We start from the raw sequence: 15,127 nt of genomic DNA, 5'->3' as shown, positions 1-15,127 counted from the left end.
CCATAGCACGTGTGTTCGTTGGGGCATAAACATGAAGCAGGTACTCCCTGCAGAGGTGGTAATATTCTCGGACATGTATATATGTTTCTAGACACACGCCCATGACATGCACGCACACACATACACACTAATCGGAATGAATTTTCTCTGAAGCCAGTATGACCAGCTCTGTCCCTGGAAAAGAAAGAGAACTGAGATTGACAAAAAGGGACATGACACCCACAAGAGGATACAAGTGCATTCTCATTAAATTGACAAAGAAACGGGGTGGGGGTTCCTGGAATAATACATCCAATGTTGAGAACAGACTTTTCATAAAACAGATGTACGGATGGATCCCTGCTGACAGAGTAAACTGTTACATTTCTTTGGGAAACGTTTTTCCTGTATGTTTCAGTAGTCAGATTCATACCTCCTGTTCCGATAATTCCGCTTCTAGGATGTTAATCTAAAGAAAAACATCACGAGGTAAAATTGTGACTCATAGAAAAGTGGGCAAAAATAGTGTTATTTGGGTGAGTCAGGAGCCCGACTAATGTCTGTAATTAAATCATGTCCACTCAGTTTGAGGGACTAATTTTCAGTCACCACAATGACAACGATGGAGACCAGGGGGCATCATAGAAAATATTTCTGATAAAGCCAGTGAAAAAGGACGGCAGGGAATGGGTGTTTGCTGTGGTTGGGATGATAAGAAGATTTTTCTATGAGGAGGAAGCAATGCAAAGTGAGAAAGGGATAATTCCTTGAGGGCGAGAGGACCCTTGCCCTGCACTTGAGTATTTAATCTCTACTTAACACCCATGTCTGACCTTACACTGATCTTCCCAGATGTGCCCATCTCTGTGCTTGGTGGAAAAAGGTGTCCGGAATCTGTAGGGCTGGAGACCAAGTCCTCGACTCTCCGTGAATGGGCTCTGTAACTTTTAGTCCCAGTTGTTAGCATCCATTGAGAGTACACCCTGCTGCGGGCTGTGCAGGAGTCTTTTGGCCACCGCTTCTCAAAGTTTAGAAGCCCCAGCATCACTGGGAGAAATGCTACCACAGAGATGGTCGGGCCTCACCCCCAGAGTGGCATCATTTTTTCAGTAGGTCTGGGCTGGGGGCCAAGCACCTGTGTTTGCAGCACGTTCCCAGGGGCGGCTGACGCTGCGGCGCCCCTGTATGGAGAGTCACTGCTCTACACCTGTTATCTTGTCCCTCAGAATAACCTTACCTTAATTATCACTCCTGCTTACTAAGGGGGCGGAGAACATGTGTGTCGGCAAGTCATTGAGCGGCCTCCGTTTCACGGTCTCTGAGATACAGAGTCATCAGAGTATCTCCTCTTTCAAGGACTAAAGGACAGAACGGGTGAGAAAAGGCCAATCCGGATCCTGGTTAAACTTTCTCTGACACCTGTGCCAGCTCACACCCCCACACATATGCACACCTCCCCTCCCATGCACACACACACACACACACACCATGCGCGCACACACACGCACCTGCCATCCCCCAGCACACATGCTTGACTGTTGCAGGGACCGCCTGCCTGCCTTCTCCAAATAGGAACGCCCTGCAGGTGTCAGGCCCCTGCCCTTTCTCTTGGCAGGGGTGAATGAGGCGACTCAGAGGCAGCCTACTTGCGTGGCTCCTGCTGTCACCAGGAGTGCTCAGCAAAGCGACAGCATGCACTGCTAGGGAGTCTGCAGGCTTAGTGTGCATTGCCCCCCACCCCCACAGGCCACGAGCTGCCTGGGTGAGCCAGGAGCTGGGAGCATGCAGACGAGTGAGAGAGGAAATGCCAGGTGTTTGCTGAAGCCTCGGCAACCTCCCCTTTCTTGTGGGAACCAGAGGGCACGTTTGATTCAGCATCTTCTAGCTGAGCACATATCCACCCAAACTCTGTGATGTGGGGACAACAGGGACTCCAATGTCTGATGGGCCCGGGTTTGAATTCGGAGCTGCTGCGTGTAGTTGTGACTTGCCTCTCCGTTTTCTCATCTGTAACTGGGGCGGGGGGGGGGGCGGTGGAGAACACTGACCTTCTGTGGGTAACGGCGAGGGTTCAATGAGCTTGCCCACGGGAAGGCAGAGCCTGGTGCCTGGCAGAATTCTTCCTGGAACTTGGTGATCTGGCTCCAAAATATATACGGAAGATTAAAGGGGTAAAAATCGTCTGCACTCTTTTGGTTGAAAAGTAAAAATCAAATATTTTTTTTGTTTGGGAGACGTCACTCTCCCAGAGACCATGACCTATTATGAGTTACGAGTCAATGCAGTGACGGACTCGTTGACCAAAGAAATGGAACAGGAGAGCCTAGAAACAGAACCACCAATGTACAAAGCCATCGCGTGTGATCTGCTTGTTTGTTCTGTTGAGGGGGAGAGGAGAGACTGTTCAAAATCAGGCCTGGAATAGTGGCAATCCATATGGGAGAAAGATTAAATTACATCACACTGTATACAGAGATCAAGTCCAGATCCTTCAATGTTCTAAAGACGTTTTAAAAATTCTTTTTTTTTTAAGATTTTATTTATTTTTTGACAGACAGAGAGAAGCACACAAGCAGGGGGAGAGACAGAGGGAGAGGAGGAAGCAGGCTCCTCGCTGAGCAGAGAGCCCAATGTGGGGCTCGATCCCAGGACCCTGAGATCATGACCTGAGCCAAAGGCAGACACTGGACCAACTGAGCCACCCAGGTGCACCTAAAAAATTCTTAATAGAAAACTGAATAAAAATATTTTTTAAACTTTGGGGAAGGAAAAGATTTCTTAAATAAGACACAAAAACATTGACTGTAGAAGAAAAGATGGGTAAATGTTTCTGTATTAAAACTATGAGTTTTGGGGGTACCTGGGTGGCTCAGTGGGTTAAGCCTCTGCATTTGGCTCAGGTTATGATCCCAGGATCCTGGGATCGAGCCCCGCATCGGGCTCTCTGCTCAGCAGGGAGCCTTCTTCCCTTCCTCTCTCTCTGCCTGCCTCTCTGTCTACTTGTGATCTCTGTCTGTCAAATAAATAAATAAAACCTTAAAAAAAAACTATGAGGTTTTTTTTTAAGGATTTATTTATTTGAGAGAGAGCTTGGGGGAGGGACAGAGAGAGAGGGAGTCTTAAGCAGACCCTGTGTTCAGCATAGAGCCCAGCTAGAGGCTTGATTTCACGACCTTGAGATCACAACCTGAGCTGAAACCAAAAGTTGGCCACTTAACCGACTATACCACCCAGGCTCCCCAAAGTTCTTCTCTTAAAAAGACAGCCGGAAAGTCAGCTGCAGATTGGAGAATATGTTGCAATACCCATACTAATGAAGGATTGGTCCAAGAATGTGTCAAATGTGTCAAGAACTCCTTTCTATCTGCAGGAGACTCCGTTCTTGTTTAAAATGATTTGGAATATATTCCCTACGTCATTGGCTTTGTTTGGGCTCGACCATGTATCTTCCTTGAGCCAACAGAACGTCAGCAGGTATGACACATGCCGTATCCTAGCAGAAGCTTTAAAAGCATTGCAAGTTTCTGCCAATCCACTTTTTCCTGGACCCTCTGCCGGGAGCATGACTTGTCCTAAGCAGGAGATGTTCCTTCATTGTGGGCCAGTGAAGGCAGAGAAGGCAGGTCCATGGCAAATGCAGAGCACAAGGGTTGGACCTGACCTATAGCTCAGAGCAGAGTTTCAACGGACCTGTGGACTTGAAAGCAAAAAAGAAATGCTTCTTGTTATAAGCCACTGATATTTTGGGGTTGTTTGTTACTGCAGCAAAGGCTGACCATTACAGAAACTAGTACCTAGAAGTGGGGGTGTCGCACTCACCAGAGAACAAAATGTTTTGGGTTCGGGGCTGAGCGACAAGCAGCGAAGAAATTATTATAGGGAACTGGAAAAATGGTCAGCTATGTAAGCTGGTAGTAAAATATTTTGTAAAGCATCACATGTGATAATTTGGAAGGCGGAAAACTTACCAAGTGAATGTACGGCTTTGGAAGAAGTTTAGACAGAATGTTGTTTGCATGAGCTTGTCGTCATTAGCTGCATCTTATAAGGTTCCTGAGAGAGAAGATCTGGCTTCTTTGCAAGCAGGACTTAAAGGCAGCATGGAAAGTCTAGAAATTCTGGAGATTCCAGAGTTGGAAGGTGCAAACCTCTCTCATTTCCAACCTCTTCTGTTGCAAGATATTCTCCAAATCGGTTGCAGCTTTGGGAGGAACAATGAAAATCAAGACATCGTTATGAAAACTCAGCCTTGAGGTCAGGACCAAACCGAGGGTATGACTCGCGGAAAAGACACTGGATCTTACAAAGCCTGATAGTGTCAAAGTAGCTGACATGACAGCTAGAGAGAAAAAGAAAGGCAAGGCTCAAAGGCAGCCGCGGGGTTGGCTGCTGATGCTCCGAAAAAGTTTTGGGAGAGTGATATTATCAAACGTGCTGCTGGTCTAGGCAAAATAACACTGACTTTTCAGAACAACAGAATGATCTCGAGCCCCAACACTCTGCAGGCAGGAAGCAGGCTGATGGTATCGATATGAAAAATACAAACACTCAGAAGAAAAACGTCAAAAAAACAGGAACAGGTATTTCACAGAAGAGGAAACACTAGGGCTGATAGACACATAGATGTTTAACCACCGTTGGTCAAAGAAATGCGAGTCCAGACAGAAAGCCATCTCCGTGAGAACGAATCAGTTAGCAAAGATCGAGAACTCGGACAGTACCAGGTGCTGGAGAGAAAATGGACCTACATAGTCTATTCTGCTGGTATTTTCATGCAGCTGCTTTGGAAAATGACTGGAACAATCTCGTAACAGTAAATATTCTAGACCAGCAATTCTCCTTTTTTTTATATAGGCTTAATAGAAGTCTTGCATATACAGGGGCGCCTGGGTGGTTCAGTGGGTTAGAGCCTCTGCCTTCGGCTCAGGTCATGATCTCAGCGTCCTGGGATCGAGCCCCACATCAGGCCCTCTGCTCAGCAGGGAGCCTGCTTCCCTTCCTCTCTCTCTGCCTGCCTCTCTGCCTGCTTGTGATCTCTCTGTCAAGTGGATAAATAAAATCTTAAAAAAAAAAAAAAAAAGAAGTCTCGCATATACAAACATGTTCAGATCTTCGTTGTTTACGGTGGCAGAAATCTGGAAAAACCCAAATGCCCATCAAGACCCAGTGGTGAATAAACAGGACTGTACTTAACCCATGTTGTACCATACAGCGGTTAAAACGAAGGAACCCTAGAGGCTCTCAGGAGCAGGAATGTATCCTGGCAAAATACGATGTAGCAAAGAGTAAGTCCCAACAATTGTAAGCAGTATGATACCTTTGTAGTAAAGTACAATTAACCCAAGTAAAACTCTATGCATCTTAGAGATCCGTCTAGATTAAGGGTCACCTGGGTCATTCAACTGGTTAAGCGTCTGCCTTTGGCTCAGGTCATGATCCCAGGGTCCTGGGATTGAGTCCTACATCTGACTTCTTGCTCAGCGGGGAGCCTGCTTCTCCCTCTGCCTGCCGCTCCCCTGCTTGTGCTCTCTCTCTCTCTAATAAATAAATAAAACCTTAAAAAAAAAACTTAAAAAAAGGGGCACCTGGGTGGCTCAGTGGGTTAAAGCCTCTGTCTTAGGCTCGGGTCATGATCCCAGAGTTCTGGGATCGAGTCCCGAATCAGGCTCTCTGCTCAGCAGGGGCTTCCTTCCTCCTCTCTCTCTGCCTGCCTCTCTGTCTACTTGTGATTTCTCTTTGTCAAGTAAATAAATAAAAATCTTAAAAAAAAAACTTAAAAAAAAAAAGAAATCCATCTAGACTAAAACTGTAGAAAAAGGAAAGTGAGGGAATTCGGGGTGTTGGTTACTGTGGGTTGGAGGACTCAGACAGAGTAGAAGGAAGACACGGTTGGAAGGAGGTTATTGCCAAGCTGCCAGCTTTGGTTTTGTGCGGTGGTTCACGTGGGTTTATGGGGTTATTAAAAACAAGTGCGAAAAACAGACTCTTGATTACAGAGAACAAACTGATGGGGACCAGAGGGGAGATGTGGGTGGGAGGATGGGGGAAGTAAGTGAGGGGGAATTAAGAGTACATTTACCGTGATGAGCACTGAGTAATGTAGGAAAGTGTTGAATCACTATAGTGTACACCTGAGACCAATGCAACACTGTATATTAACTGTATGTAATTGAAATTAAAATAAAATTTTAAAAAAAGAGTGAAAACTGGAAACGGACAAAAGTCCATCAACAGTGGAATGCACGGATTGTGTCAACATAAGAAGAGTACTAAAGCTGTGGGGAAAGTTAATGAACTACTGGGTTTATAATATTCGCGAGTCTCCGAAACATCTTGTTGAGAAAAGGAAAGCGAATCATAAAAGAGGGGGCGCCTGGGTGGCTCAGTGGGTTAAGCCTCTGCCTTCGGCTCAGGTCATGATCTCAGGGTCCTGGGATCGAGCCCTGCATCGGGCTCTCTGCTTGGCGGGGAGCCTGCTTCCTCCTCTCTCTCTGCCTGCCTCTCTGCCTATTTGTGATCTCTCTCTCTCTGTCAAATAAATAAACAAAATCTTTTAAAAAAATCATAAAAGAGAACACACTGTGCGATTCCATTTATATAACGTACAAAACTGAAAAAGTAAATATATACACATATATTTACTTTATATATATATTTACTTTATATATATTTACTTTTTATATAAATATAAATATAAATAAAAAATATATATATACACACAGAGAGAGATACAGAGAGAGAGAGAGAGTTTGAAGATACTTAAGTTGTAAAACCAATAAGGAAAATCAGGACAAGAGTATAACTAAAAACCAGAATAATGGTTAATTCTGGGATTGGGTGGGAGGCATGGTCAAGGAGGAACATGCAGGGCTCATAAAATCCATTAATCAGGATCTAAACATGAAAAAAAAAAAAAAGAAAACATTTGAAGAATTTGTATCCCAGAGGGAAAAAAAAAAGAAGTGAAACTCAAAAAAAGATCGTTCTGATTGCTTTCTTAAAATCATAGACTATTAGAGTTAAAAGCATCCTTAGAGGTTGGCTTGTTCTACTCTTTTATTTTCCAGATGAGAAGACAGAGCCCAGAACGGGAGAATGAGTGACTCAAGTCATCCAGTTCCTGAGTGGCTCGGCCCAGCCTACTTGTCCTGTATCCCTCCTGTCTCATACACCCTGGCCAAGCCTCCCTCCTTCTTGACTCTCCCTATAGTAAGTTCTCCGTCAGTCCCACTCTGCTACACACACCTGTGTCCATCCACTGAGACACACCTGTGTCCATCCACTTAGATACACATAAGTCCATCCACTGAAACACACCTGGGTCCACCCATTTATACACACCTGTGTCCATTGCCTTAGACACACCTGGATCCATCCACTGAGACACACGAGGTTCATCCACTTAGCACTGACCCCCATCCTCAGAAGCCAACAGCACCTCTTGCCTGGACTCCAGCCATTGTTTCTTTATTGGTCCTCCTCCATTTTCTCTTGCTCTCTGAAAAAATGTTTCCTACATAACTAAGAGAAAAATCTTATTATTTTTTTTAAGTTAGTTCTTCTCCCTGACTAAATTTCTCAGCTGCCTTCCCAGTGTACTTTGAATACAATTCAGACTCATCACGGCCTACTAAGCTCCAAACATGTGCTGCTCTCTGCCTTCCTCTGTCTTCATCTCCTACCATTGTCTCCCCAGAAGTTTTATATGCCACCCTCCCTGACTTTCTTTCTGGAACAGTCCAGGCTGGTCTCTGCACCTAGCAGATGGGGCCAATCCCTGCTCACATCATGAGCTCATAACCCATGAGCTTGCTTTGTACTGTCTCCCACAGTGTCCCCTGGAGGTTGAGTTCCAGTCACCCACAGTGGAGCTGTCCTGATACTCTTTATTTAGTGTTCCCCCATTCTTGTTTTGTACCCCACTCCCTTACTCATCTCTCCTGCACTTCCCAAATAAATTACCATCACTTCAGTCCTTGTCTTGGGTCTTGCGCAGAGGCCGGTGTAGGCTAAGACACCGCATTGGGTCTTAGCCTCCTAGGCTCCTTGCCTAGAACATCCCCCCCCTCCATCTTCATTTCTTCTTGTCATTCAGGTCTCAGCCCAATTGCCAATCCTTTAATCCCCCTCTAGTTATGTGCCTTTGTTATGTTTCTTTGGTGACTTATCCTCTTTCAAGTTATCTTGTTTCTATAATGAGCCTCGAACTTGATGTCTCTGTCGCAGGGTGTCAGCTCTACAGGGACAAGGGCCTTGTGTGTCCTGGTTGTGTCTCCTGGTTCCCAGGACACAGGAGAGCATCTGGCACATAGTAGGCATCCTTTAAAGATTTGTTGACTTGGTCAATGAGTGTTTTTTGCTGGGAGGGATGCCAATTACTGCCTCAGGAATAAGATTTACAGTAGCCCTTTGAGTGTATGCATTTATAATTGACCCAGCACTTGTTGGCATGTAAATGGATATTGCGATTGTGTTTGTGAGTGGCTGGTTCTCTTTTGTGGGCTTAATCTGCTTCCAGCTACTTTAAAGTGCTCACAATTGCTCTGCTAATTACAAATCCCGATAAACTCTCCATTAAAGCATATCTTCTAAGCACCTCCAGCCCAATAATACTGTTAGAAGGAATTATGTATGGCTCAAGGGAGGAAACCACATTTATTTAATAAGTCTTAAATCCAACTTGCCTCCCAGGATGTACCTGAATTCGCAAAGCCCCGCCCACACTTACCTGCTTTGCTTCATGACACAGGTCAGATGTTGGCAGGGGCTGGCCCCAGGACATACAGAGGTGGGGGGCCACAAAGAATGCCCTGTGGGCCATCCTTTGGAGAAAACTCATCTTCTTATGTACCTTGGCCCATCCCATGTTCACTTGGCGTGAAGCTACTTTGACACGGGCCTCCCAGTGCCCCACTCTTGGCTGAGGGCTTTCACGGGGAGGCAAGCCTATGTGTGTCATTAATCTCTACATGCCTTGATTTCCTTGCTTGTAAAATAGATGTATAGTACATTGGGGAAGGTACTGCTATGGTGAGTGGTGTGAAGCGTGTAAACCTGGTGATTCAAAGACCTGTACCCCTGGGGCTAATAATACATTATATGTTAATTAAGAAATTAAAAAAATAGATATATAGTAATGATTACATACCTTGTTGGGAGGCTCCAAGTTGCACATAGTGTAAGGGACCAAGCAAGCCACAAATTGCTGTGAACATATAAAGACTATCGTGAGGGGTGCCTGGGTGACTCAGTCATGAAAGCGTCTGCCTTCGGCTCCGGTCATGATCCCAGGGTCCTGGGATAGAGCCCTGCATCGGGCTCCCTGCTTGGCCAGAAGCCTTCTTCCCCCTCTCGCACTCCCCCTGCTTGTGTTCCCTCTCTCACTGTGTCTCTCTCTGTCAAATAAATAAATAAAATCTTCAAGAAAAAAATAAAGACTATTGTGACTTTGTGACCGGTAACCTCTTCTTCCTGCTTAGAGACAGTTCCATGTACCTGAGACATGTCTCAGTGGTCAGGCTGTCCCTGTTTGGCCCCATGAAATGACCGGAATATGGAAGAATGCAAAACTTGGGTGTCTCGGGGTTGGGTTAAAGCATTGTGGAAAAGGCAGGTTTTCAGGTGCCTGGAAGTCCTTGAAGAAGCAGGACCACGGCCTGCGAGAGCTAGGGCTGCAGGGAGGGCCTCCGAGCTGGGGAGTGAGTGTGCGTGTGTGCACATGTTTGTATGCCTACAAGAGCCCTGTCGACCTGAGTGACAAGACTGAGGTATCAGGCTTGGTTCCATAAGGCTCAAGTCTCCGGCTCCGTTGAAGCGTGGGTCAGCGCACTGGGTTACCTCCATGTTTGCCAGCAGTACCGCGTGCCCTGTGTTGAGCCAGGAGCTCAGAGCCTAGACAAGAAGGCAGGCTTGGGGACTGACAAGTCACACTGTCAGGCAGCACATGAAAGCACAGGGAGGGACACATGGGGCCTGAGATCCAAAGCAATGGAGGGTCTGGGAGGAAAGGAGAAGACCTCTCAGAACAGGTGTTTTTGAACAAGAATGGACACTGACCAGGGAGAGAGAGGCTCGTGTGCAAAGACCAGCGTGTGGAACCAAGGCTGGGGACATAGAGTGATCATAGGGGGCTATAGGCAGTGTAGGTCGTGGCCAGATTAGAAGGGATGTCACAGGGTAAGCTAAGCTGTTTGGATAGCACGCAGGGCTGAGTCTCTGCCAAGAGGCAGTGCGATGTATTGGTTCAGAATTGGAGCCCCACTGCCTGTGTTTGTACCCACCTGCCTGATGACTAGCTGAGTAATCCTGGGCAGTTCCTCTATGCCTCAGTTTCCTTATCTGTGAAATGGGGTATTGCCCCCTACTTCCAGGGCGTTGACGAACATTGAACAGGCTAACATAAGCAGAGTGCTTAGAGTAGTGCCTGGCACACAGTGAAGACAGCTATTAACTACTGTCATTCCTTGGAGGGCCAGGGAACATCAGAATTGAGGCATGAACAGAGGGCAAGGAGCTTCTAACCAAGTCTCTGAAGTAAAAGCCACAGAGTTTGGAGGATTACCAGGAGGGCCATCTGCCTTAGAAGCCAGGGCAAGAGGAAGTTTCCAGAAGGGTCAACAGGTTCAAGGGTACTGATGGGTCAGGCAAGGCAAAGCCAAGGGTGCCTTGGACTTAGCAACAAGTGGGTTACTGGTGTCTTTGGCCACTTTGGTTTCGGTGATGTCATATGGTCAGAGCCCAGTGTGCAGTGTAAGAAAATGTAGGTGGGGAGGAAGCCGAGCTGGGGGGAGGGGGCGGATGAAGCATTTCAACCCTTTGGCTGGGGAGGGATGCAGGCAACAGGCAGCAGTGGTGAGAGCACGGGAGGGTTGGTAGCCCTCTGTTTTGCCAAACCCCCATTCTACCCCGCTGTTGTCTGCTGTGAGGCTCATGACCTCTGGTCAGCGAAGCAGGGGGAAGATTAGGACCCACAACTTCTAAATAAAGACACTTACGTCAGCAGAGATCAAGAGTGGCAGAGCTGGGACAAAAGCCAGGCTACTCATTTCCTCTTCCTTTTCAAGATGCTGGTGAGATTGCATGCAAGAGAGCAGGCCAGAGGGCATGGGCGGCTTAGTGTCCTCTACCTGCTTTCTCACCCTGGATCCCCAAGTGGCCCCATCTGCTAATGGTGGGCAGAGGATGGTGCTGACATCCTTTAATGAGCACCTAATATATGCTGGGCGCCCAACGTGTTCCATCTGACTGAATCGCTTCCTATCTGGGTAGGAGAAGTCTTTGTTGAGATTTCCAGCTCCAGCTGGAAAGGATGGGCAGCGTGGCCCTCAGATGGGCAGAAGGAACATGGTCGATTTCTCCCATTGGCCCCTTCTCCACAATCCCTTCTCTGCCCTGGTAGATCAGGCAGGCCGGCCCCAGCTCTGGTCTTTGGCCCTGCTACGAGGTGGGGGGCATGACTTGAAGGTGATGTGTCACTTGGAGCATGCTGGTAGAAACTGAGATGGATGCTTCCGGCTCATTTGGGAAATGTCTTTATGTTGAGAACTTTGGAACAATAGAAACATAACAATGTGGTTTTGGAAAGTCACCTTGCAAGCCAGGGTAGAGGAGACCCAGAGTGGGCTAGAGGAGATGCCAGGGAGTAAACAAACAGATGCCCAACCAGCATGAAGCAGAAACATGCTCAGAGGGCGGGCAGGGGCAGGGCGGCCTTCATGGCACCCTTCCTGTGCCCTCTCCACTGTGGCCATCTTGTCATGCTCAGTTTTTGAACAAGGATCCCTTATTTTGCACTGGTTCCTGCAAATGATGTGACCTATCCTGGCCATGGGCACAGGCAGTGGGTGGGACACACAGAGACTGCGGACTTTGGCAGGCTCTGGCAGATGGCAGCCCTGACTTTAGATGCTCCCCATGTGAACTTGGCTCCTGAAATTCACCTGCCCCTGACAAAGCTCAGCGAGCCAGCGGGAGCTGAGAAATAGAACTTGGCCAGTTTAGACGCACTCTTCAGAGCAGCTGTGAAGGCGTCCCAGACAAAGCAAGCGGGGAGGGAGGAAACCCTGAGCGTTCTCAGAAACCATGACAGATGAGCCGGGCTCTGAGCTGGGGGCCTTTGCACACGGGTCCGTATTAACATCCTAAGACAGAGGCATCGCGAAACCAGTTCCAGCGATGATGACTGAGAGCTTCAGGAAGATGATTAGAATTGACCTGGTGCTAGTAAATGGCAACTTGGACAAAATGCAGAGGTCTGGACCCTGTGTCCTATGCTCCTTCCACTACAGTGGAGGACTGAGCTGGAGGCCAGGAGGCCTGGATGTCCTAGTTCTGTTGGCTAGTGTATCTGAGGCAGGGTTCTTGTTCTGCGGGATGAGGGGTCTGAGCTCGGGGCACAGTCTGTAGTGGGTTCGGAGTCCTCAGGAGCCCAGGGGGCCAGCCCCAGTGATGGAAACATCCCTAGCGGAGGGCCAGGTCTAAGTGGATGTCTGGAGCCAGGCTGGAGGGACACAGACAAAAGAGCATCTTTGCCTAGGACGACCTGGTCTTACAGGGCTTCGGGCACAGGATGCCCTGCGAATCGGGCTGTGAGCTGTGCTGGGGCCCAGGCTGTCCACATGCCACCAAGGGAAGGGAAGGACTCCCCAGGGGGGGTTTCCCAGCAGTCTGTGGGCGTGTCACCTGAATCACAGTGCCATTGTTGATTTCGGTGGGCATGCTGGAGGGTCATATTGCTGCCACTTCCTGCCCCTGCATCTTTCCTCTTCAGGGTGGAAAGGTTGGGGCATTTTTTTCCACCACTCCCTGCAACGTTGGCACCATGCCCTGGCCTCCAGGTGGGCCGTGGGCTTTCCAGCATCTTAGGGGCCCCAATTATGCCCACCTTCTCTCTCTGGCCACAGCACAGCTCCTTGAACATGAGCACAAAGCCAGAAGAGCACAGAGGAAGAGGCTGACCTGGGAGTTAAGAGGTGGGGCTCTGTCTTCAGGGCTCTGTCACTGGGTCCCCATGTGATGACTCACTCTTCCTTAAGGGACCTCCAGATCCTTGTCCGTAATGGGAGATGACCCGCCCCAATTCTTCCCAGAGGCTCTTCCTGCTCTGTGGGGGTTGGGGCCCATAGGGAGAAGGACGAAAGGGCTGGTGTTCTGCTGGGTGCCGGCTGTCTGTGGAGCGTGTCTGACCCATGCCAATTCCTTGACTGCTCAACAGAACTTTGCAAGGTTCTGATTCAGGGCCAAACAGCTCAGGAAGCACAACACCGCGTCTACAACACGTTCTGAGTCCGAGCCCAGGTCTTGCCTTCAAGGCTTCTTTGAGTTTCTGACTTCTGGGTGCTTTCTAAGTTTTAAATGTGGTCCATGGCTCCTAGTATGAGAGGAGGGGCTGACGTGGCTCAGGGGCTAGTATTGGCCCTTTGAGGCTCTGTGGTCCTTGATCCTCACCAGAAGGGGAAGGGTGGCCCCCAGCCCTCCCCCTCAGTGTAATAGATCTGATCCAAGGACCAGTTCCACTGGGGATGGGTGAGGGGGCTCCTTGGGGCATGGGCAGGACTTTGACCGAACCTGGAGACTCAGAGTCATTAACTGTCAAGCCAGAGAGGGTCTCAGTGGGCATCCAGGCTACGGGCTTTGGATGGAGTGATGTGGTGGGGCCAGATTATCTGAAGACCCTCCAACTGCCCTGGGTTCAGAGTAGCCTCCACCACCCCCCAGAGTGGGGTTCTAGCATGTGTCTTTTGATAAAAGCTTCCCAAATGATCCATTACAAATCCCATCTCCAGGGAAAGAGTCCCTGATGTAGGTCTACCCTCTCACTTGCTAGGTGAGGAAACTGAGGTCCAGAGAGAGGAAGTGACCTGCCCAAGGTCCCACAGAAAATGAGCAGCAGAGCCCAGAGACCTCGTATCCTGATTCTCACACGGAACCCCACTCCTCACCTGTCACCCCTTCTGGACCTGGTCAAACCTCCAGTCCTCCTGCCTTTTCCCACTCATTCTGTCCTTCAGTGTCTAACAAAAGCCCTCTGGCCAAACCATGAATCTGACGGTACCCCTGTACTGAGCGTAAGATGACCTGTGATACTCTCCTGCCAGTAGAGCCTCATACACAGGGTCTTGGGAAACCTGTCCCGTGATTCTCCCGCCTTCACTTCTAGCCATTTCCTGCAGCCTACACGCTTGCCCGCACGCTCAGGAGACAGCAGCCTACACCGGCTACCAGCGTGCTGTGAAGCAACTGTTCATTTGTCCTGAAGAAGTATGTCATGTTTCTTTTCACACAAGCCTCTCACAGGTATCATTATTATTCCGGTTCTAGGTGGGGCCACCAGGAGACGTCAGTCATTCCAGCAGCGCACAGAGTGGAGCTGGGGAGGCTGGAAGCCAGGCGTCTCTCCAGAGCTCACTCCACCCTGTCCACCCCCGCCCAGCAAATGCAGCTTTCGCCCTCCCCTCCCCGGTCAGTCCAAATGCCACCCTGCACCCCCGCTCCCCAGACTGGGTGTGCACAGCCTCTGGGCTGCACGTGGTGACAGTCCTGGTGTGTCTGTGCCCTTTGCTGGTTTCTGTGTCTCTTTCCCTCTCTCTGGACTCTGGCTGTTGCAGTCGGATCTTCTCTCAAACCTGACTGTCTGCATGGGAACTGACAGCGTGGACCCTCGGAAGATGTCGGCCGAGTGAATGAGTGAATGAGTGAATGAACGCATGAATGCATGAATGCATAAGGAACTCAGACCCAATACCAGGAGGGGTGCCCATGACCACACTCAGAAACTGCAAACAGCCTGATGTCTGTGTGCGGGAGGCAGGAGAGCGAGCACAGGGTTGCACCAATGAGCACAGGATTCGGGCCAGAGCTCCCCATCCTCACCATGTCACTCACTACCGGCCTGACTCCTTGTAAGGCCAGGGCTTCCATGCCTCATCTGTGGCATGGGGATGACCCCAGTGATAAGACCCCTCCTTCCTCCTTCAGCAAACCTGGGTTCTGGCACTGGGGCGTGAAATGCAGAGACCACAACGGAGGGACACCTGCCCTCCAGAAGCTTCCAGACCAGGCAGGTGTGGGAACCACAAGCAGTGACCGGAGTACAAGCTGCCCCCCCACGAGGAATGAGCTCGACTGGCCCTGGGAGCTCAGGTGGGAC

Source organism: Martes martes (assembly GCF_963455335.1).
Source record: "Martes martes genome assembly, chromosome: 16".
NCBI lineage: Eukaryota > Metazoa > Chordata > Mammalia > Carnivora > Mustelidae > Martes > Martes martes.
This window is presented reverse-complemented; position numbering follows the sequence as displayed.